The 23,076-nt window shown below is 40.5% G+C and overlaps 1 pseudogene; it reads right to left on the bottom strand.

Moving 5' to 3' along the window:
• Positions 1 to 3,202: 3,202 nt before the first annotated feature.
• The window catches only part of LOC122310172, a 26,976-nt pseudogene continuing 7,102 nt past the window's right edge, over positions 3,203 to 23,076 (bottom strand).

Genomic DNA, 23,076 nt, shown 5'->3' with positions numbered 1-23,076 from the left:
TCTGTCCGAATGATCTGCATTGTTTGCATGTGTTGGTTTGTAGGTCCACGTTTTCTGCATCTGTTTTTCTGCATGTGTGATTTGCATGTTTGCCGAAAGCTGCTGTCTGAGTGTGTGCTGTCCGAATGAGGCTGCTTGTGTGAGTGTTCTTGCTGTCATGCATGTGTGAACTGGCTGTGTGCTTTTATGGTGTGAGTTTCCTTGCTTGGTCCGAATGTGTTTTGCTGCTTTTATGGTGTGAGCTGGTGTTCTCCTGCTGTAGCAGCTGCATGTGTGAATGGGTGTCTTTTTTTTGCTGCTGTGTCCAACGTGATGATGCATGTGTGCTCCTGCTGTTGGCTGTCCGAGTGAATTTGTTTGCTGTCCGAATGATGCTCTGCTCTCCATGTTCTGCAAGACGTAAAAACCCAAAGATAAAATGAAATGCCAGCTGAGTCCTTGCCCAGCTCATAGCACTATATGCTCTTTTATTATTTTCATAAATGTCCTGCTACAATTATAGAATTTTATGTATAAAATATTAGCATCAATTAGTTTAACATCAAGTACTAGAATTTGATACATAGTTAAGTGCTCAATTCTCATTTGCTAAAATAAATCGTTCATTTAAGCAACTTAATTATGCAATTCTAATACTTTATCATTAGTATACAAGCAATTAACTCCACACCTTCCTCACTCATTTGCTCATTTAGTTCCACCCATAAGTCCATAAAACATACCTCATTACAGCTCCATTTTTTAATAGGACTATCTGGTTCAGCCCATACATCCAAGGTAGCTAGACAACTCCATAAAGCATGCATAGTATATTCTAGCTCTGTTGCACAAATTGAACACAGGCTGGATTTAAGGACTTACTTCTTGGCTAGGTTGACACGAGTAGGCCGTAGATTGTGACAAGCCTTCCACAGAAAAAGCTTGACTACCCTTTGGACATTAAGCCCCCAAATGATTTTTCATTTCTTTTCATCACAAGCCCCTCTTGAAGCTTCCCCCTCCGTTTTTTTCCCCCTTCTATACTCAAGATGATAGGTATTTTTGACAAAAAAATTTCCATCATTTGAGTGACCCCATACCATTCTATCCCTTGTACCCCATCTGCTTATTGGAATACTACTTATCAATTCCACTTCCTCTTCTGAAAATATTTCAGTTAGCAAGTCACCCTTTCATGTACCATCTTCATTGTTTATAAGCTGATCCACCCTGGCATCACATGGAAGACCTTAATCAGTGACTGCACTTGGGGCCATGCCTAATGTGGTAACCATTTGTCTCTCCAGATCTGCACATATTTCCCATCTCCCACCCTCCAAACCATTCATTCTTTGACCAAGTCAAGAGAAGAACATAAGCTCTTCCAAATATATGAGGGTCCATGCCTAGGTTTTGTCAATAAATCCCCATGCCTATAATACTTTTCACTCAGAATTTTAGACACCAATGAGGATGGATTATTCAACAATCTCCAACATTGCTCTCATTTTTTTTTCAACTTCTCCATTGGATCTTATTTTCCTCATGTTTATGACCCCACCAGAAATGAGCCCTAAGGGAATTTATTTCTTTGCACAGTCTCTTGGGCAACCTTAATACACTCATTGCAAAGGTGGGAACAGTATGTACAACCACTTTAAGTAGCACCACTTTCCCAGCTTGAGACAAGAAAGTGTTTTTTTGACTGCTGATCTTGGTCCATACTCACCCTTTTAGGTTTCTAAAAGTGTTATATCTTGACCTACCCACCATAGTAGGTAAGCCATGGTATTTCTCATAGAATCCAGACACAGACATCCCAGCCATATCTCTTATCTATTGCCTAGTCTGCATTTCAATTTTAGAATTGGAAAAAAAGGTAGTCTTTTGTAGATTAAGACATTGGCCTGTGGCCTCTTCATATACCTTTAAGAGCCCTTGAATTTTCTGCCACTCATTCATCTTAGCTCTACCAAAAATGAGACAGTCACCTACAAAAAGGAGATGACTAATCCTTATTCCACCTCTTGACACTGCAACCCCTTTTATTACACCTCTTCTCTCAGTTGCATTAATAAGAGAAGACGACCCTTCTACAAAAATAAAAATAAAAAGGTAAGGGGAAATGGGATTTCCTTGTCTTAGCCCCCTTGTTGGTTGTATAACACCACCAGGTTCACCATTAACAAGAACATAATAAGTAACCGTAGTAACACACTTCAAAACCAAAGAAATCCATCTCCCAAAAACCCATCCTCCTTATCATTGCCTTTAGATAGTCCCATTCTATTCTGTCATAAGCCTTAGACATGTCTAATTTCAGGTCCATGCTCTCCACCCTACCCTTTTGTCTAGTTTTCATAGTGTGGAGTGCTTCATAAGCAACCATTATATTAACTGAGATCAACCTCCCCAAGATAAAAGCACTTTGGTTGTGGGACACAGTGATTGGTAAGATTTTCTTTAGTCTATTAGCTAAGACATTTGACACCGTTTTATACACCACATTGTAGAGACTAATGGGTCTAAATTCACTAGCATGAGTAGGATTAGTCACCTTGGGAATTAGACCAATCAATGTGTTGTTGACACTGCCTTCCAAATTTCCATATCCATTTAGATAGTTCAAAATAACACTAGACACTTCCTCCCCCACCACACTCCAATAGGCTTTGTAGAAACATGCACCATACCCAACGAGTCCAAGGGACTTCAGAGGGGCTATTTGTTTTAAAGCTTCTTCCACTTAAGCTTTGCCAAAAACCTTATTCATTCATCTGACTATTCACCCTTGGGTCCATGTCTTTGATGCTCATTTCAATAGCCACTCTTGTAGGATTTGAGGACCTAAATAGATTATTGAAATACTCTTGAAAAACCCCCTCCATCCCATCCTGAACTGTCACCTTATTACCCATTTCAAAAATTTGATTCTTCCTTCTCCTTTGATTGGCACAAGAGTGAAAAAACATAGTATTCCTATCCCCCAACTGATACCAATTTCTTTTTGCCCTCTGTCGCCATTTCATATCCTTTTGCTTAAGTAATCTTCCCACCTCTTCTTGTAGCTACCTAAAAGCAGCCATCTGTTAATTTAACAAATTAGTTTTCTCTTGTAGCATAGCCTCAACATCCTTCTCTTTATAATAACTCCATCTACTCTAGAAATCCATACACACATTTAGCTTGGACTGCACCTTTCTTAAGGAATTTGTTACGTCATTCATTCTATCCCAAGCCTGCTCCACCATCGGCCTTCCCTTCTCATCCAAAATCCACTTTGCTCGAATTTGAACATTCTCTTCTTTTTCCTTCTGTTCATCTTCTTGGGGTTTAGATCAAGACACAAAGCTTTATGATCAGATTGGCTTTCACCCAAGACTTCTACAATCCCATCCTGAAAAGGTTTAGACCAAGAGCAGTTACAAACAATCCTATCAAACCTCTCTTTTGTAAAAGTACTATCCGAATGTATATTACTCCATGTAAACAAGTTCCCCTTCCACCTTACATCAAACAGATTGTTCCCATCCAAGGCCTGCCTAAAATCAATCATCTAAGGTTTAGGTCTAGGTTCTCCACCCCATTTCTTCTGTTGGAAGGCTATTTCATTAAAGTCCCTCATTATGCACCAAAGCTTCTAAGCAGATGGGTTTAACATTGATAATAGTTTCCAAGAATCATTTCTTCTACCAGCTTCAGGATGGCCATAAAAGCTAGTAAATTGCCATGATAGATCCCGTACCTCACAACCAACCATTGAATTAATATGGAAGCAAGAGTAGATTACAATTTCCACCATAATCTCACTATTCCACAACAAGGCCAGTCCACCCTTCCTTCCTCTTGCTTCAACAACAAAATAGCCCCCCATCCCATTTTCTTCTTAATGCCATCATACTCACCATCTCATAAAGGCTTTGAACTATTCTAGGATTTCCAAGCTCTCTGTAGTCACAGCTAAAGACTTTTATAACATTTGGCTGGGCTGGTTACCAGCCTCCGTCATCAATTGCATAGCCTCCACCACCACCTCCCTAACACTCTGCTTACTCTTCTTCAGCACTCCCTCCCCATGACAGTCCTTCTCCTCATCTATCAGTTTTCTCTTCCCCTCCAAACCTAAAACACTCAGGCTCTTGTTGCCATTATTACATGCCTTTCTCTTCCATCTTCCCCTTCCAACCTTTCCCACATTCTCAACAGGGAGTAACTCTACACTTGATGGTTGCTGAATCAGTTCTACACCCACTCCTGTCTCTAGCTAGTCTACTCTTCACAATAGAGGTTGTCTGCACTACACTATCTAGTTCTACATCAGGTTGCTCCCCCTCAACATTACAGCCTATCTACATAGACATAGATCCTAACTCACAGTGCCCTTTCTTATGCCCCCCCCCCCCCCCCCCCCCAATTGACCCCTTTTATTGAGCATGTGGTCCTCCACTCCAGCCATCATTTTCTCCATAACTTTCACTCCCTCCATCTCCCTCAAATTCATTTGATCCTCCCCATTTTTAGTTTTTCCCCTCTGATTTTTTAGAGTTACTTCTTTTTAGACCCTCTCCTCACCCCACCCTTCTCTACTTTGTACCTTTTTAGTATCCTCACTCTGGTCTCCCCCATGATACTGTTTGTTCTCCATCCTAGTCTTCCTAGCACTAGTCTAGGCAAGTAACCAACTGCCATACTAAAATTTATCTCCCACACCATCATATCCCGCACCTATATGCCTAATTTTCCCACATCTAAAGCATAATTTCAGTAGCTTCTCATATGTTAAAGGCACCCATAATCTACTCCCTTCCAGATTAGCAGTTCGCCCCCTCGCAATAATCTTCCTAATGTCAATTTCAATCCTCACCCTCATATAGCTTCCCCATCCAATCCCATCACTACTAGCATCCAACTCTTTTACCGAACCAATCGACGCCCCAATTTGATGTCCAACTTCATGGATCATACATGCCAACAGGATATTATTCAATCTAACCCAGAAGCACTCATGATCAAAGTTCATTCGATGTGGAAGGGTCAACCCATCAAAGGATCATAGTACAAGTAGATGATTGTCAAACCATGGTTTTCTAGCTATAACTTGCTCCTTGTATCTCAAAGTTGCAAAGGAAATTACAAATAGATTCATAGGGATCTCATGGATGGTGAAGGATCCATTCAACCTCCAGATCTTTGTCAAGGTTGCTTTGATAACTCCCTTGTTCACCCTACATTCAGCACTTAGTTTCCCCACCAAACAGCTATCACGCTCAGCCAACACTGTCTCAATTTGTTCCCATCCAATTTCTATCTCCACTCTCATCAGCTGTTAATTTTAATTGATCCAATCTTTCTTCCAGATCCTCCATCGCCAGCAAACTTCCAGGCACCACCACCTCTCTCTCCCATACTTATGCCTGTTCATCCGGGTTCCGACCCAGGAATCCGGGTAGACCCAAACCAGAACCCGGATTTCAAATCTGGGTCGAAACCCAGACCGAGTTAGCCCGGGTTAGAAACGGGCCATAACTCGTATGAATCCGAGTTTTTCAAACCCGAATTCCAGTTCCGGATTGAACCCGGGTCTTTTTTTTTTTTTTAATTAAACCCCATATAAAAGCCTAAATGTATCCAATATTTTCACATATAGCTTTGATTTTTTTTTTTATAAAAAATAAAAGAATAAATTTGATTATACACTTTAGAGGTTGAAAAATATCATCAACTCCTATATCTAAGTTCACTTAATTTTCCACACAATAAAAATGCATGTAAAAAAAAAAATTCCAATATTCATATATGCAAGTATGCGTGCATTAAAATACAATCCACTACATAATATATTATTTGTTATTTATATATTACATTACGAAATACTAAATTACAATATATGAATTACAAAATTAGTGATTTGATTTCCACACCAAATAGCAACTTCGAAGTGATTGGCCTGAAAGTGATCCTGCAAAAAATAAAATTGAATAAAAATGGCATAAATCTGAAAGCAACACATCCTACAAACCCTATTAAATTGGGGAAACTAATAGATTAGCACAGGTCATGGAAAGAAAAAATCTATTCAAAGAATAAAAAGGTTTTAAGCGGCTCTTTCTTGAACGTTTATATATACCATATACATATATTACTCATAAACCTTAAGGTCAAAACTAAATATCCACATTCAGAAGTAATTCCTGAAAAAGTTGGGCACAGTTGATACTTACTAGTACCGATTGTAAAATGTTACTGACTCTGTCTCTGTTTTTTTCCCATCATTATTTCGATTCCAATGGTAAAACACGTGGGTCCCATCACAAATCTCAGTCCTTATTCAACAAGTATTTTGAAGTCAATAATTGATACAGTTTATTTATTCATCCAAGAATCATTATCTGATATGGGTTTCACTATTAGCAAGCATGAAACAACACTAATTGAGGAGCTAAAATAACAATATTATTGTCATTATCTTTTCCTTTTTGGTGAAGGGGTTGGCTTGTATGTCCAAATTGGTACTTGCCTTATAATTAGTTGCCTAAAAGAACTACTCTATCCCACAACCCCATTAATTCATGGTCCTTTTCAACTTGCCTAACAGAGGAACAGCCTTAAACCCTTTTACACAATCTTCAACTAAGAACAAAGGAACATTTTGCCTAACAAAATGTATTATCATAAGACTTTAAATGATACCAAATTCTAAATTGATGATATATTAACAAAGATCTATTAAAAATTGTTCGACAATTTATAAGCATACTGACCATTTAATTAGAGTATCAACCAGTGCCAATTATTAGTTGTGGACAAGAACAAGACCAAAAATATCAAAAACTAAGAGAAATATACAAATTAAACAAGATTATAACACATATAATATATATATATATAAGATTTTTTTGTTGGGTCAGAGCATTAATTGGGGGCCCCATGGCCTGGTCCCTGGGTCTTAGGCGAAAACAAGTGTAGTTTAAACAATTTTAATTTTTATATATATGGTAAGCTATAAATTTGTTTATTAACTATAAATGGTAAATTAATTCACTAACAAATTTAAAACATTCTAATTTGAACTGATTGATTTAGATAATTTGTAGGCATCCTGCAAATACCATGAGGCCAGTTTCAAATTTTACGAGAGAAGAATGCAAATGTAAAGTTCCATCAACAGTATCTATCTTCTTTATAATTAGTTTCTGTGTGTGTTCTTTTTTAAGAAGCATGACCCTCCTTGCTTCCCTTCAAGAATTAGAACCCATCAAAATTTAGGGTTCCATGTTTGAGTATACAGCAATATTTCGATATGTAGTTAAAATAACTACTGATAAACCAACAAAAACATTTTGAGTTATTCAAAACAAGACAAAACAAAAGCAGAGAGACCCAGTTCACCAGATCTACACAAAACTATCACACATCAAAGTTGAAGGTTACGTTACAGAGCAACCAAATAAACTAGCAGCAAGAAAAACCCCATTCGACAAGATCCAAAACAAAACAAAACAAAACGTAGAACAATATATGCAAATGGATCGAGAATCTATCATACTACAGATACATTAGGGCATGAATATATTATAGATAGTCATGGATGTCTCATTAAAAACTGAACAAATCTTCTCAACCAAAGAACAATATAAAACTTATTAAAACAAACCCAAAATCAACAAACTGAGAAGAAAGAAAACAAACCAAAAATGCTAGCGGCAGTCTAAGCTAAACAAACCCATTTAACTTTTTCGAATGGGTAACTATAGATGCAGAAACTATTGACACGAAATGACCAAACCAAGATAAATCAACCAACAAAAGCATCTAGGATGAAGACGGTGGCATTACAGAAGCATCTACTTACATATATCAGCACGAACGAGGATGAAGACGAGGCTAGGGTTTCAGAGAGATTGAGAGTGTTTTCGGCACAGAGATAACAGAGAGGGAGGGAGAGAGAGTGAGAAGAATTCGCGGGCAAAGTTTTTTTTCTTTTTACTTTATATATAAACTCGGTTAACCGGGTTATAATACGGAACCCGAGTTTCATACCCGGGTCCGGACCAGGTTATACGGTTTTTGTAAATACGGGTTTCGGCCTGGATTTGACCCAAGCCGAAAACCGTAATCGAAAATCTGGTTATCCGGATTCCAAGACGGGCCGGATTTTATCTGGCCTGTATGAATAGTCCTACCCACACTCAAAGAGTAGGCAAGATTACAGGGCCACCACCCAAGCTTCTCTCAGAGAAGCTCAGAGGAGAAATATTCATCACTCCTCCTATTATTTAAATGGTCATTTATCCATAAAAGACCCTTCAATTTTGAATTTTCAAAAGAATTTTTACTTCCCCTTTCGACTGCCAATCCAATTGTAGTTACCACACAAAAATCAGGATATTTTTCTTTTATCTTTTCCTAAAATGAATTCAAGAACTCATATATAAAGCGGGCGTCTGACTAATTAGTGTTACAAAGTCACTGCCCCATTTGTGTACGTTATTGAAGTTGCAACTAAATAATATATCACCAAAATAAAAATAGTAATTATTTATTATAAAAGTAAGATTACGAATGAATATTTTTAAAGTTAGTAATCTTTCAACTTTGTGTATATCAAAATTTGGAAAACAAAATGCTAATATTTTTAATTAAAGGTTTTATTTATTTTATAATGTCTCGAGGTATGCTGACTTAGTTACATAAAATATTTACATTTAATAATTTTAGTTGTTCCTGCACATAACAATTTAAATTTTCAGGAACAAATACAGGAAGGCTTTAAATGAGCTAGCTTCGATCATATTTTTGAAAGAAAACTATACTTCCAGTGCTTTTATTCTGCAAAAGAGGAACTCTAGGTGAGGATGACTCAATGCTACTAATTGGATGATCTTCATCCGGTTTTTTCTCTTGATGAGTTTGCCCCCATATCACAGCATAAAACCCAGGAACTATTATTGCCGCTCAAATCACACTGCATGTACATTAGCATAAAGTAGTTGGCCACCATGAGTGTTAATTCCCTTTATTGAAAAAAAAAAAAAAGGAGAAGAAAATGAAAGAATTAATCTGTAGTGCATGAATACTACTAGCTCCATCGTGATCACAATAGCAACATAACAAAAGAGCATTTCACTCCATATATGCTGACAATTAAGTAAAATTAGAGAATCTGGCCATATTATTGAGATACAGAGGAGCTAGCATACCTTCCAAGATAAAGGGATCCCCAAGAAAAGTAACCCCCATGACAACCGCAATGAATTTACCAAGGGGATTAAACATGGCTACATACACAGGTCCTTTCTCATGAAATGCCCATAGAAAAACACTTCATCGGATTGTCATTGCAAACAGTGCTTGGAGATTGAGTCGTGTGGTAATTAATTAGCTACCATATTAAATAATTCTAATTGGGAAGGGAAAGAAAAGTGATCAGTTCAAATGGGTTTGCATACCGAGTATCCTATAGCGATCAACTCCATATTGAGGCTTAATTTCCAAGCATTTGGGTCTTCTCTGCAGTCAATGAGATGATGGCAGATACGATGGCCACAAAGATACAGCGAATGAGTGCCACAATCAGCCCTTAAGGGTACTCCCTAATAATCCATGTCTTAAGCCAAAAACAACAAAACAGGTTCATATTCGGAGATAGGTAATGCTATTCAAAGTCAAGGAATGATCAATAACTGGAATGAAGAATTTTCCATGTACTTTTTGTTACCTGTATATTGAATTTAGATGCATGTAAGAAGCTTTCAAACGCCAGGAGAAAGGCCTCAAGGAGCCCGTTTGATTGTATCGTTGAAATCTGTTGGCCGATCTCTACTCTTATGGGTAATGAGGCAACTGTAATACGTAGGCCTTTGTATAGAGTGACAATCAAAGCCCCTGTGATTGATGCAATGGTGCCAATGCACCTGGCGCGACTGCTTTTAACTCTCAAGTCCAGTTTTTCAAACCTAGAAAAGCCCATTTCTTTTTCAAGTAAGGCTTACCAGCCAATAGGCATTTTTAAATAGAAGAATGAAAGGAAATAGAAACAAGACAAAACTAGAGGTGTAACTGATCCGGTTTTAGATATTTTATAAATGAATCGGTATTTACTAGTTTTAAGATTTGATGAACCAATACTGCAAATTACACCCCTAAATCGGTATTTCCGGTTTTACTGGTTTCAATCCTTTTTTCGATATATTAAATAGTATATATAATATATTATATTATAGTATATAATAATGTAGTAATAATATATTGCAGTATATATTATAATATATACTATAATTGCATTATAAACTATAGTGATTGTTAGGGGGTCTTTCCTAGGGCCCAGAGCTTGAGCCCAATATCATGGGAGGCCCAGGCCAACTGAGTGATCCATCGGCCCAGTTAAGGGGTTCTGGCCCCTAGCAAAAGGCAATTACCACTTAGGAAGTGAGGGAAGACCACCCTGGAGCAAAGGAGGGTGGAGTATGCGACCTCAAAGGAACTAAGTCCTAGATAGGCTTGAGTGGACAGGAGAGTGCAAATCGCAAGAAGCCCTCAATCTTTTAGCGGGAGAAGAAGGAAGAACCAGAAGGCGTGCAACCCCTGGCAGAACAAGGCAAAGAGTCACACCACATTGAATGCACCCCCAGAGGGCCAAACTAGATTAAATGCACCTCCTAAAGAGCCATGACACATTAAATAAGCATGGTAGAATGAACTATGGGGAGAACACCTTCCCTACCACAAAGCATGGGTCCCTAATCTCAGAGACTAGGTATAAAAATAACTCCCAGGTATCGGGATAAGGGTAAAGACTCTTTAAAATCTCTCTATTCACTTACACACTTCTCTAAATGTGATAATGCCTTTAGCATCGGAGACTTCCTGGCTACACCACAGCCACCATCTCGCAGTGTTTTCTTTGCATCCGCAGGCCCAAGACTAAAGACCTAACCTGCTAAAGGCCTAACCCAAAGGAGTACAAAACACAACATTAATAGTGGTGCCATCTGTGAGATCTCGATAAACTTTACATGTCCTTCATATGCCTATGGGAACCTGTTCTTAGATAGCACGGGAGCAAGACGGAACAACGGTGTTGGTAAGCATGGAACAAGGACTGTGGAAATAATGCAACAAGGAGGAAAGGAAAGGGAGCACACGCAAGGCGTCTTCCCACCCGCCCTTGTGCGCACTCCAGTAGAGGGTGAGGTCCAGGATGAATATGTAGTTAGGAAGATGGAGCCAAATGAGCCGCTAGAACTGGTCTTGCTGGGTCCAAGCTGCCCAAAAGCCATCGCCAGGCTCAACACTAGAATAACCTCAAGATGAAGGCCACTATGTAGCAACTTCTCACAGAGCATTGTGACGTCTTTGCCTGGAGTCATGAGATTATCCTAGGAATCGACCTAGAAATCATGCAACACCACCTGAGTGTGGACCCCCAAAGCTAAGGGGGTAAGGTAGAGAAGCAGAAGCTTCAGCACAGAAAAGAGTGCCGCCATTGCCACAGAGGTCGATCAATTGCTCACAGTAGGATTCATAAGGGAAGCCCATTACCCAAACTGGTTGTCCAATGTGGTGCTAGTAAAGAAGCCAAGCGGTAAGTGGAGGATGTGCATGGACTTCACGGATCTGAACAAGGCATGCCTGAAAGACAGCTTTCCACTTCCTCACATCGACTTGATCGTCGACTCAACAATAGGTCACCACATGTTCAGCTTTATGGACACCTACTCCGAGTACAACCAGATCTGCATGAACCCGAATGACGAGGAGAATACATCGTTCATCACGGACTAAGGGTTGTACTACTACCTAGCCATGCCTTTCGAGTTGAAGAACGCAGGGGGCCATCTACCAGTGGTTGGTCAACAACATGTTCAAGGACAAAATTAGGATTAATATAAAGGTCTACATGAATAACCTGCTGGTCAAAAGTGGAAACCCTGAGTAGCACCTAGACGATCTTCGAGAGCCTACACAATGCTGAGGCAGTACCATATGAAACTGAACTAGGCAAAGTGTGCATTTGGCGTTGGCCTCGGGAAGTTCCTAGGCTTCATGGTGTCAAAGCGAGGAATCGAAGCCAACCTAGAGAAGGTGGAAGCTATCCTAGATATGCCTACCCCTCAAAGTGTAAACGATGTCCAGAAGCATGTAGGTCGGGTGGCGGCCCTCAAGCACTTTGTATCAAGGTCTACCAACAAATGCCTTCCATTCTTCAAAGTATTGTAGAAGGCCCAAAGCTAGAACGAGGAATGTGATGAAGCGTTCAACGCCCTCAGAAAATACCTCATCAACCCCCCGTTGCTCAACCAACCCAAATGCAGGGAGGTCCTGATCTTGTACCTATCTATCTCCTGGTAGGCAGCCTACTCGGCCCTGTTACAAGACAACGACAGGGTCCAATGGCTAGTGTACTACACCAGTAGAGCCTATAGATGGGTGAAAGCCAAGTACCGCCTGCATAGAATACTTCGCCATCGCCTTGGTAGTAACCACTCAGAAGGTCTGCCCCTATTTCCAAGCGCATCTGGTCAAAGTCCTCACTAAGACCCTCTTGAAGAAGATTCTACAATGATCGAATGCCTCAGGCCACCTCTCGAACTGGGCTATGGAACTAAGTGAGTTCGACATTGAGTACTCCCTATGCACCTCTATCAAGGGATAGGTGTTGGCAGATTTCATAGCGAAGTTCATGGGCTTCCCCGAGGAAGCTACCCATGCACAACCCATGAAACCTTGACAAGTCTTTGTCAAAGACTCATCTCGTCGGGTTGGAGGGAAAGTGGGAGTGCATATCATTATGGATAACAGCGAGGAGCACAACTACGCTGTTAAGTTAGCATTCAAAACTACGAACAACGAGGCAAAATACTAAGAACTGTTCTTCGGCCTCATGTTGGGCCAAGTCTCTAGGTGCTGAGGAGGTGAAATTTGGACCAGCTCCCAGGTGGTGGTTAGTTAGGTGCGAAGGGAATTCGTTCATAGCAAAAACTAGAAGCTAAAATAGTACCTAATGCTAATTGAGGCCAAATGTACTTGCTTCAAGTATTTTCATATATAGCAAATCTCGAGAGTCGAGAACCACAAGGTAGACAAGATGATGAAAACGACATCCAGGCAAGAGAGTGCCCCACTTCCAGAATCAACAGTTTTCAAGATCGTTGAGGTACCTGTCATAAAGATCAAGATGATGGATATCAAGCTGGGAGCACCAAAACTGGCTATGGACATCATAAGATATTTGGACTCCAACGAAGTACTCAAGGATAGATGGGGAGCCAGGAAAGTCATGAAAAAGGCAGCACGGAACAACATAGTTAATGGTATCCTATATCAGAAAGGATACAACACACCCCTCCTAAGGTGCATCTCTTCCGAGCTGGCCTAACATGTGTGTTAGCAAATATACACGAGGGAATCTATGGCGACCACTCTAGGAAGGGTGCTAGCAGGTATAGGCAGGCGAGGTACTACTGGCCGTGCACCCTTAAAGATGTTGAGGAATACGTGTGGAGGTGCAAGAAATGCCAAAAGTACTATAGGGTGCCCCATCACCCACCAAAAGAGCTGACGTCGCTCACCTCACCTTGGCCCTTCGCCCAGTGGGGGGTCAACCTAGTGGGTTCCCTCCCCCCAGCCAAATAGGGGGTGACATTCATGGTGGTTGCGATGGACTACTTCCCCAAGTGGGTGGAGGTTAAGGCACTGGCAATAATAATGGCGAGTAATATCACCCGTTTCTTATGGAAGAATGTGGTTTGCAAGTTTGGCATCTCCCATAACATCATCTCAAAAAATAGGAGGCGGTTTGACTCCAATTACTATCGAGATTGGTGGGGACTTGGGAATTAGGTTTCGGTACTCCTCTCCCAGACACCCCAATCCAACATATAGGTGGAGGCGACCAACAAAACGCTATTAAGAATACTAAAGAATAAGCTCAGTGACTAGAAAGGAGCTTTGGCGAAGGAACTCCCCATTATTATATAGGTGTATCGGGTTACAGTAAGGATGTTGATAGGGGAAACCTCATTCACCCTCACATACGATCATGAAGTCATGCCGCCGATTGAAGTTGACATCCCCACCTACAGGATACAACACTTCCAACAAAGCTCCAATGAAAAAAGGCTTAAGGAATAGCTTGACCTATTAGAGGGGATCAGGGACGAAGCAGAAGTGACAATGGCTACCTACAAGAAAAGGTTGGAGCATTTTTTCAACCGAAGGGTATGCCCGAGATCTTTCAAGGTCAGGGACCTCATGCTAAAGCAAAGGTACCACTACCTGAGATAAAGAAAATCTGGGACCTCAGTGGGAAGGCCCATACCTAGTTGTCACCAACAACCATTCAGGCGTCTATTGGCTTTGAGACTCCCAAGGGAACGAGTTGCAACATCCATGGAACACCGAGCACCTAAGGATGTTCTGTCGATAGAGGTTTTGTGATTTGTAAATTTGTAGCTTATTTTACAGTTTGTTGCATAAACTCTATTAATCGAACCTATGAATATTTCAGGAATTGGATGTGTATAAGTGGCATCTCCACTAATGTGTAAATCCCCTTCACCATAAATCTCTACCGAGGTGCATCTTGGCTAACGGAATCTCTATTGACAACCTACCTTTCCGCAAGGCACCAAGGGGATAGATCATGCCTAAGTGCTACTCTATCCTCCCCATGGAGGAGTGTAGACCAACTTTCAGCTTCCCAACAACTTACCTTCCTCGTGAGCATCAACAAGAGGGAGCAAGTCTAGTTTCAGACTGCCCGAAGAACCTACCTCCCCACGAGGGTCAACATGCTGGACTACCTCTCATAGAGGAGAGCAGGTGTAGCCCCACAACTGCCTAAACAACTTAACTAGCCCTCCACTGGGACAAAAAGTGGGCACAGCACCAACTTGGTCCTTACTTACCTTCCTTGTGATGTCAACGGGTGAGAGTAGGCCCAATCCCAAACTGCACAAACTGACTACCTACCCCTGAGGGTCAACAAGTGGGACTAGCCCTAAAGGAAGAGAGTGGGCCCGACCCTTTAGCCTCTGAACTACTTACCCCGTCCCCATCAAGGTAAAGAGCAGACAGCTCCTCAGCCCTCTGACATTTACCTTTCCTGTGGGATACTAGAATGAATGGTGTAATGCCTATGGCTGCTTGATCCCTCCTGTTGTGAAGTGCGAGCCAGTCCTTAACTACCCAACAACTTACCTTTCTTGTAGACATTGACAAGTGGGAGTGGATCCAATCAGGGACTACTTGAATAGACTACCTCCCCATGAGAGTCAACAGGTGGGACTGGCCTTCATGCCAGCCTGACCTCCCTTATGGAGGGGAGCGACTTACCCCAACCTTCGCCATGATGAAGAGCGGGTACAGTGCCAGCCTGACCTTCCTTTACCTTTCCTATGGTGTAAACAAGCGGGAGTGGTTCTAGTCCCAAATTGTCCGAACAGACAAACTCCCCGCGACAGTCAACGAGACAAGTTTGAGGGTCAACGAGACAAATTTAGCCTTAACGTGCTGCTTGACCTCCACCAAAGGATCAGGGTGAGCCCGGCCTTGACATCCACTTGGCCCCTCTCAGCCAAGTGCGAGGGTTAACAAGGCGAGTTTAGCCTTAACCTAATGCTTGACCTTCAGAAAAGGTCAGGGGCCGGCCGACCTCCTATGTGGGCAACTAGGCAGACAAATCACCTGACTCCCACGCCACCTCGGGCAAACGAGTACATATCCTGCAAAGTCGAGCTACGCGCTCGCACCCTACAAGGTTGAGACCAACTTCCGCATGCACAATATGGCTGATAAGCCAATCGGTAGTCCACCTGCACTCATGTGGACAACAGGACATCTCGCTTAACGAGGAAACTGAAAGGGCGGGGTGACTTAAGGCATCCCTGCCTCTCCCCGCAACGTGGAGAGTCACCTACCTAAAAAAGCAAATAGGGGGTCAAGCTCGTGGCACCGCCAGTGCCATGTTTTGCCCAATGCTCAAGCACCCTCAGAATGCGCAGAGCATATGCACGAAGCACAAGTGGGTAATAATGGAAGAAAATTAGTAAATTGAATGTATACGAACAAGACTAAAGAGAATGCTTATTCATTGATGATCGAATTCTTTACAAAGAAGAAGATTACAACGTCTTTAAAAGGGACCTTACAAAGAAGACAACAGATGCGTACATCTAAAAAAAGGAAAACACTTTGCTGGCAAGCTTGGAGGTGGTGGGGTTGCTTAAAGGTGCACAACCTGCGCCCAAGAATCTCAAATAACACTGTGTTAGGAATGCGGGAGGTGGAAATCAGCAACAACAAAAAGTCGCGGGAAGCCTTTGAGTGCAAATGACGACCAGCATAGCCAGACTCTAGAGCACGAGCCTCGGGCAGATCTTGCCCATTAGAAACTGTGGGCTCATCAGACTTCTTGGCAGCCATCAGGGGTAAGAGCGAAGAGAGAGATAAAGGGAAGAACAAAAATGCAAGGGGAGGGCAAATGAAATAATAGAAAGCGATAAAGGTGAGATGGAGCTTATATAGAGGAGTAGTAGTTGGCCTTCGAACTCCCACGAACTGAATGTGGGAAGTAGAGCAGTTCAAATACTACGAACACACTACACAAAGCTGAAGAAACCACCTAACAGTCATTAATGCCGAAGGGAATCTATGGGCCTGACATGTGGAGGGACCAAGAGGGAAAAGTGTCACCCCACTTAGGCAGGAAGGGTACCAAACGACAATAACCGTGAATGACAGGGGAAGAAGAAATTTCCATCAGACTAGCCCAATGAGAATTGGTGATGTAACTATTAGGGAGTTTTTCCTGGGGCCCAAGGCCTAGAGCCTGAGCCCAATATTGTAGGAGGTTCAGGCTAATCGAGCGATCCATCGGCCCAGTTAAAGGGTTCCTGGCCCCTAGAAGGAGACGGTTACTACCTAGGAAGCGCGAGAAGACCACCTTGGTTCAAAGGAGAGTGGAGCACACCACCTCAAAGGAACTAAGTCCTAGATAGCCTTAAGTGGACAAGAAAATTGTGGAAAGCCCTTGATCTTCTAGCGGGAGAAGACTGAAGAACTAGATGATGTGCATCCCTTGGCAGAATAAGGCAGAGTGCCACACAGCATTAAATGCACTCCCAAAGGGCCACACCATAAATGCACCTCCAAAAAGTCACGCCGCATTAAATAAGCATGACGGAGGGAACTACGGGGAGAAAACCTCCCCTACCGCAAAGCATGGGGGCATAATCCGAAGAACTAGGTATAAAAACAACTCCCAGGGTTAGACTCTCTGAACTCTTTCTACTCACTTACACACTTCCCTAAAGGTGATACTAACTTTGGCATTGGAGACTTCCCAACCAAACCAAGGCCACCGTCTTGTGGTGTTTTTTTTATATTCGAAGGTCCAAGATTGAAGACCCGAGTTGTTGAGGGCTCGACCTAAAAGTATACAAAACACTATGTTAACAGTGATATATTATAATATATAATATAGTGATATATTATAATATATAATATAGTAATATATTATAGTATATTATAGTATATAGTGAAATAGGATTTCAAAATTTAATATTACATTAATTAGTAATTTATCATATAATACAAAAGTATTTTATATTTAATTATATATTATATGAAAATTATATACAGTATAAAAAATCACATAAAAAATATTTTATACAATATAAAAAATTAATATATATATATATATATATGAACAGACTCCAGTTCGGTCTAGTATTAGAAAAAAGAAAACAGGAACCAGATTGAACTAAACCTAGTACTGGACCAAACCCACCGGTTTGATCTGGTTTACCAATCCACCGATTTTTTTTTTTTGTCACCCACAAAACCAAAACAAAGTGAAAAGTACAGAAGACTTAATTAAGAAGCTCACCATTCCCGTGACCCATGGTTTAACAATAACCAATTCTGCTAATCAGTCCGTCTATAAACCCGCTCTCTTCTCTCTAATCTTTCCCAACACCAGAGCCACGCGACGAGGGGGTGGGAGCTTCGGCTCCCCCTCCCCTCCCTTCCCCCTCCCTTCCCCCTCCCTTTCTCTGTTAGTTTTTTCTTTTTATTTGGTTTTTCAGGCCAATAGGGTGGAATGCCACTCAAGACTGTCCAGCCACCGACCGTCAACACACGCCCATCCTGGTTGTTGGTCAGCTGTAGATCTACATGCCCACCGAACGTGGTGCCAAACGAAGTGGTGCGTAGCCCGCACGCGTGGGACAAAGCCTCATCTTTCTATAGTGTGTGGCTGTCACTCGCCACGAAGGGGCCACCTGCAAACGCTGTTCTCGGCTTTTTTAGGTCCTCAGACTTCGGAACTTCAGTTTTCGAATGGTGGCTTTCCTTCTAGAGTAGTATGTGTCTTGATCGGCCTCTGTTTGCTGGCTGTTTTTGTGTTCTATCCTTCCATTTTTTGACGCTCGATTTTTGTGTTTTGCACGGCTTCTGCCGTCATTTTTTGTGTCATTTTGTACCTCCATTTTTGGAGTTTGGTTTTTTTGTGTCTTGCATGGCTACACTATGTCGCAGGTGTTTGTGTCTTATAAGGCCTCTTCCGCCGTTGCTTTGCTTTTTTGTTATGTTCGTTTCCTATTGATCAATCGCAATCTGAGGCAAAGAGCTTGTTGAGAGCGGCGGGCAATGTTATCGTACAGCCGGCCTTTGTTGTGGAGGTTGATGTGGTCCGTACGTAAGCTAGGTGCTTGTGCCGTCTGGGCTCATGATGCTGATTGCTTGCGGTGGGTGTGTCGTCGGAGCTCATGCTGTGCTCATGGTTGAGTTGTTTTGTCGTGTGTTTTGTTTTGTGGGTTTGTCTATTTATTTATTTATAGTGTAGAAATATGCTATTGGACTTTTTGCTTATAGTAGTTGTTTCCCATATTCTGCCCCCCTAGAGGTTGGAGGGGGCCATCCCGTTCTGGTCATACAAAGCTTTTACTCTTTCTTTTAAGAGATTTAGAAGTTAAGACAATATACGTCACTTTGTGTGCAGGGAAGCTCCTATGTAGATGCCTTAGTTGACTTATAGTCTGGTTTTCCTCTATTGATAAGTCATAGTTGTAACTTCGTTTACTGAAGGAATGCAATGAAGCATATTTGCATCAAAAAAAAAAAATTAAGAAGCTCACCCACCAATCCTATATTAGAAAAAGAAAATTGGAACCAGACCGAACCAAAGCTAGTATCGAACTAAACCCACCGGTTCAATCTGGTTTCAATCTGGCAACAGCGCCAAAAACTTGATCGGTGCAAAACTGCAAATGCACAGTATCATAGTTTTATAATAAAGTGATAAGAAGAGAATCGTCCTCAGGGATTGGTACCTTACTATTGCCAAATACCAAAATTATACTAATCTCGATTTTATCTAGAGGAATCACTAAGATTTTTGTTGTTGCCAATTAAACTAAGATCAACTCAAAGAGTAATACGCAAATGAAATAAAACTGACGTTCGAAGATCAAATTAATGGGAAAGAAAACTTCTAGGAAATTGATTTCACCTAATTCCTCACTATGCTTTTCTCATCCAGCTAATTTAATTTAATTCTTTTTGTTCATTAGCAAATCTCTAATCCATCCAACAGCCCCTTTCGATAGTCAATTGGAAATTATTCTTGTTCATCAATTCACACAAGAATATGCAAATTAATAAAGCAAGAATATGCAAATTAATAAGACCAATGATTTAATTACTACATAGGTTCATACAAGATTTTCGATCTCTATACTTACCTATGCTGAAATATTCAAGATCTACCCTATGATTCCCTCTTTCCCTATGATTCCCTCTTTCGATAGCAAATCACAAGATTAATTATCATCTAATCAATGGTCAGTTAATTAGAAGCAATAAATTCAGAATAAATCAGATAAACAAAGAGAGAATTGCCTTAAATTATAATAGACAATCAAGCATAGTTTGGAAATAGGTTACATCGTTTTCCTAGAATAAATAGAATTGAGCTCATGCTAGAAATGGAATTCAACATAAACGAATTCACCATAATTGTTTTGAGAATATTGGAAGAAAATAAATGCTGAAAAATACTTCTCGCAGCCGCAACTCATCTTCAAAAAAACTCAAGGAAATGATTCAATGCTTTTCTCCCGTCTGTGCTCATGTATGATTCCAACGTACGTGCAATATATGGAATTCCCTCTCCAAAACAGATGAATTGAATCCTTCTAGCTGTGTTTTTCTGTCCCAAAAAGTGTTCTTCAGTCCACACCCACGGCCATAGAGTGAAAAATTCCTTTTATATGGTGGGACGGCGAAAAACCCTAAATCTGTCAAATTATGATGTTCGCTCGAGCGGGGTGTCAAGCGCTCATCGAGCGTTCGACTTTCCCTGATTTAGCTCAAGCGTCCAATCGAGAGCACGTCGAGCGTTCGACTCTGCCTGATTTCGCTCGAGCGGACAAAAGCCTCCGCTCGAGCGATCTTTGTTTTCATGTAACCCGCTCGAGCTCACTATCGAGCGGAAGTCGAGCGTTTGAATCTGCCTGAATTCGCTCGAGCGGCCAAAAAACTCCGCTCGAGCGATCTTGTAAAATCTGCAATATGAAATTTTGCAAGTCATCAAATACCCCCAAACTTACAACTTTGTTTGTCCTCAAATAAAAAGAAAAGTAAATGATAGTTTAGGCAATATCAACTCGACCCCAAAGAGAAGTATCATCACTCACCAAGCTTCTATGAATTTAGATTTCATCACTAGTATCTTACTCTTTTAACATCATAGATAGCAAGAAAATCAATCAAAAATTTTGCAATTTGTCAAGCAAGAGTTAGGCGTTTACTTCAACCTAAAGCTAAGACCTTGAGTGTGTGTGTGTGCTATAGTCAATTTAACCTCAAACCACCTGCAAACTCAGATAAAAGTAGAACAACCAAAATCAGAAGAATTCTCTTAAAACTTAACCCCATAAGTCCAATTTTTAGAAATCCTCTCCACTAATGTAGTCAACACCAAAATCAAAGATCAAAAGGTCTTTAATAAGGTTGTAACGATAGGCCACAGGGTGAGGGTTAAGAAAGAACTGGATATAGAAAATCAAAGCAAACTGGAAAAATACTTAGTGAAGAGAACACTAAAAGAGATACCCACATAATTCAAATCATAGCTCTTTCTTGGCAATATGCTCATACTTGTGGCATTATTATTGTTGTAATCACTGATGCAATACCAACAATTTCCTTTACAAAATCTAAGGTAATTCACACTCCGCTTAGCGACTTCTTTTTCTTTTCTTTTTTTTTTAGTCCCTTCCTTTTTTCTTCTTCTTCTTCTTTGATCAAACAGAGCAAACATAATACGGTTCATCATGAAACCAATTTTCTTTTTTAAATGTACTCTCCACCAAAGTATTTTCTCAAACTATCAAAGGTAGATTCATTGTTTTTCAGGCCTAGAGCGGGCATGGTTTATGTAGTTCAAAAAATAAATAAAGGCTTATGAAGGCTCAAGGGGGTTGACTATGGAAACACACCATGTACTGATGGCATGATATTTAGGATGGCTGGGAAAGCTTTTTGGTTATGCCAAAAAAATGTCTAGATCATTTCTCTAATATTTGGTCTCAACTAGGATTTCGTCTCAAGGACCCATCAACGGATTCTAGAGCAAAGCAAAATCGAACTTCTCTCTTTCAATTAATTCAACTTCTTCTCTTCATAAACAAAATGGAATAAGAGAAAAATGACTATGAGCTCAATTATGTTCAAGGTCAAATATTTAAACCAAAATACCCACAAAACTCCACTTGACATAAAAGAAATTTTTGAAAATTTTTCTCAAAACCATCTTCAATCACAAGTTTTAGAGTCATAGAGAATTCAATCTTACTCCAATGTATGCTTGGTAAGAGAATCAAACAACCTATCAACAACCCAAGACTTAGAAAACAAGAGGATCAAATGACTATAGGAGTTTACACCCCCAAACTTAAACTAAACAATGTCCTCATTGTAATGCAAAAGTAAAAAGGATTGAAGAAATAAAAGGAACTTCCCTGGTTGCATGATGAATCTTCCGAGATTTAAAATTTTTCAGCTCTCTATTCATGCTAAATAAACCTGCATCAAAAACCAATTTATTAAAACTAAATAAATAAAGATAAGAAAATAAATGAAAGAATGAAAGAAAGATCTATGGGTTTCCTCCGATAAGCGCTTGTTTTAAAGTCTACAGCCAGACTTTTCAATCATCATCAATTAGGATCTCCAAGAGGATTAAATGCATAGTTCCTCTCCATTTGTTCTCTATAGTAGTGCTTCAATTTCTGACCATTAACTCTGAAAATATTCCCTGTCTTGTCCTTCAAATCTACTGCTCCAAAAGAGAAAACTTCATGAATTGTATAAGGACTTGTCCATCTTGATTTCAACTTTCCTGGAAAGAGTTTGAGTCGTGAATTGAAGAGTAAAACTTGTAGTCCTGGAGCAAACTCTCGCCTAAGAATCTGTTTGTTATGCCACTTCTTCGTCCTTTGTTTATAGATCTTTGCATTTTCATATGCATCATTCCGGAACTCTTCCATCTCATTCAATTGAAGAAGTCGCTTTTCACCTACTGCCTTCAAATCAAAGTTAAACTTTTTTACAGGCCAATAAGCTCTATGCTCCAACTCTACAGGAAGATGACATGCCTTTCCAAATACTAATCGGTATGGAGACATCCCGATAGGTGTTTTAAAGGCTGTACGGTATGCCTACAAAGCATCATCAAGCTTCTTCGCCCAATCCTTTCTATTGGTTTTGACCGTCTTTTCAAGGATAGTCTTGATTTCTCTATTTGAAATTTCAGCTTGGCCATTAGTTTGAGGATGGTAAGCAAGTGCTATCTTGTGCTTTACACCATATTTAAAAAGAAGATTTTCAAACAACTTGTTGCAAAAGTGAGTCCCTTCATCACTAATAATAGCTCGTGGAGTGCCAAATCTTATGAATATATTCTTGTGCAGAAATTTGAGCACTACCTTTGCATCATTTGTTGTTGTACCAATTGCTTCCACCCATTTTGACACATAGTCAACTGCTAATAAGATATAAGCAAAATCAAAAGAAGGAGGAAAATGCCCCATA

Source organism: Carya illinoinensis, chromosome 5 (genome assembly GCF_018687715.1).
Source record: "Carya illinoinensis cultivar Pawnee chromosome 5, C.illinoinensisPawnee_v1, whole genome shotgun sequence".
Lineage (NCBI taxonomy): Eukaryota > Viridiplantae > Streptophyta > Magnoliopsida > Fagales > Juglandaceae > Carya > Carya illinoinensis.
This window is presented reverse-complemented; position numbering and strand designations above follow the sequence as displayed.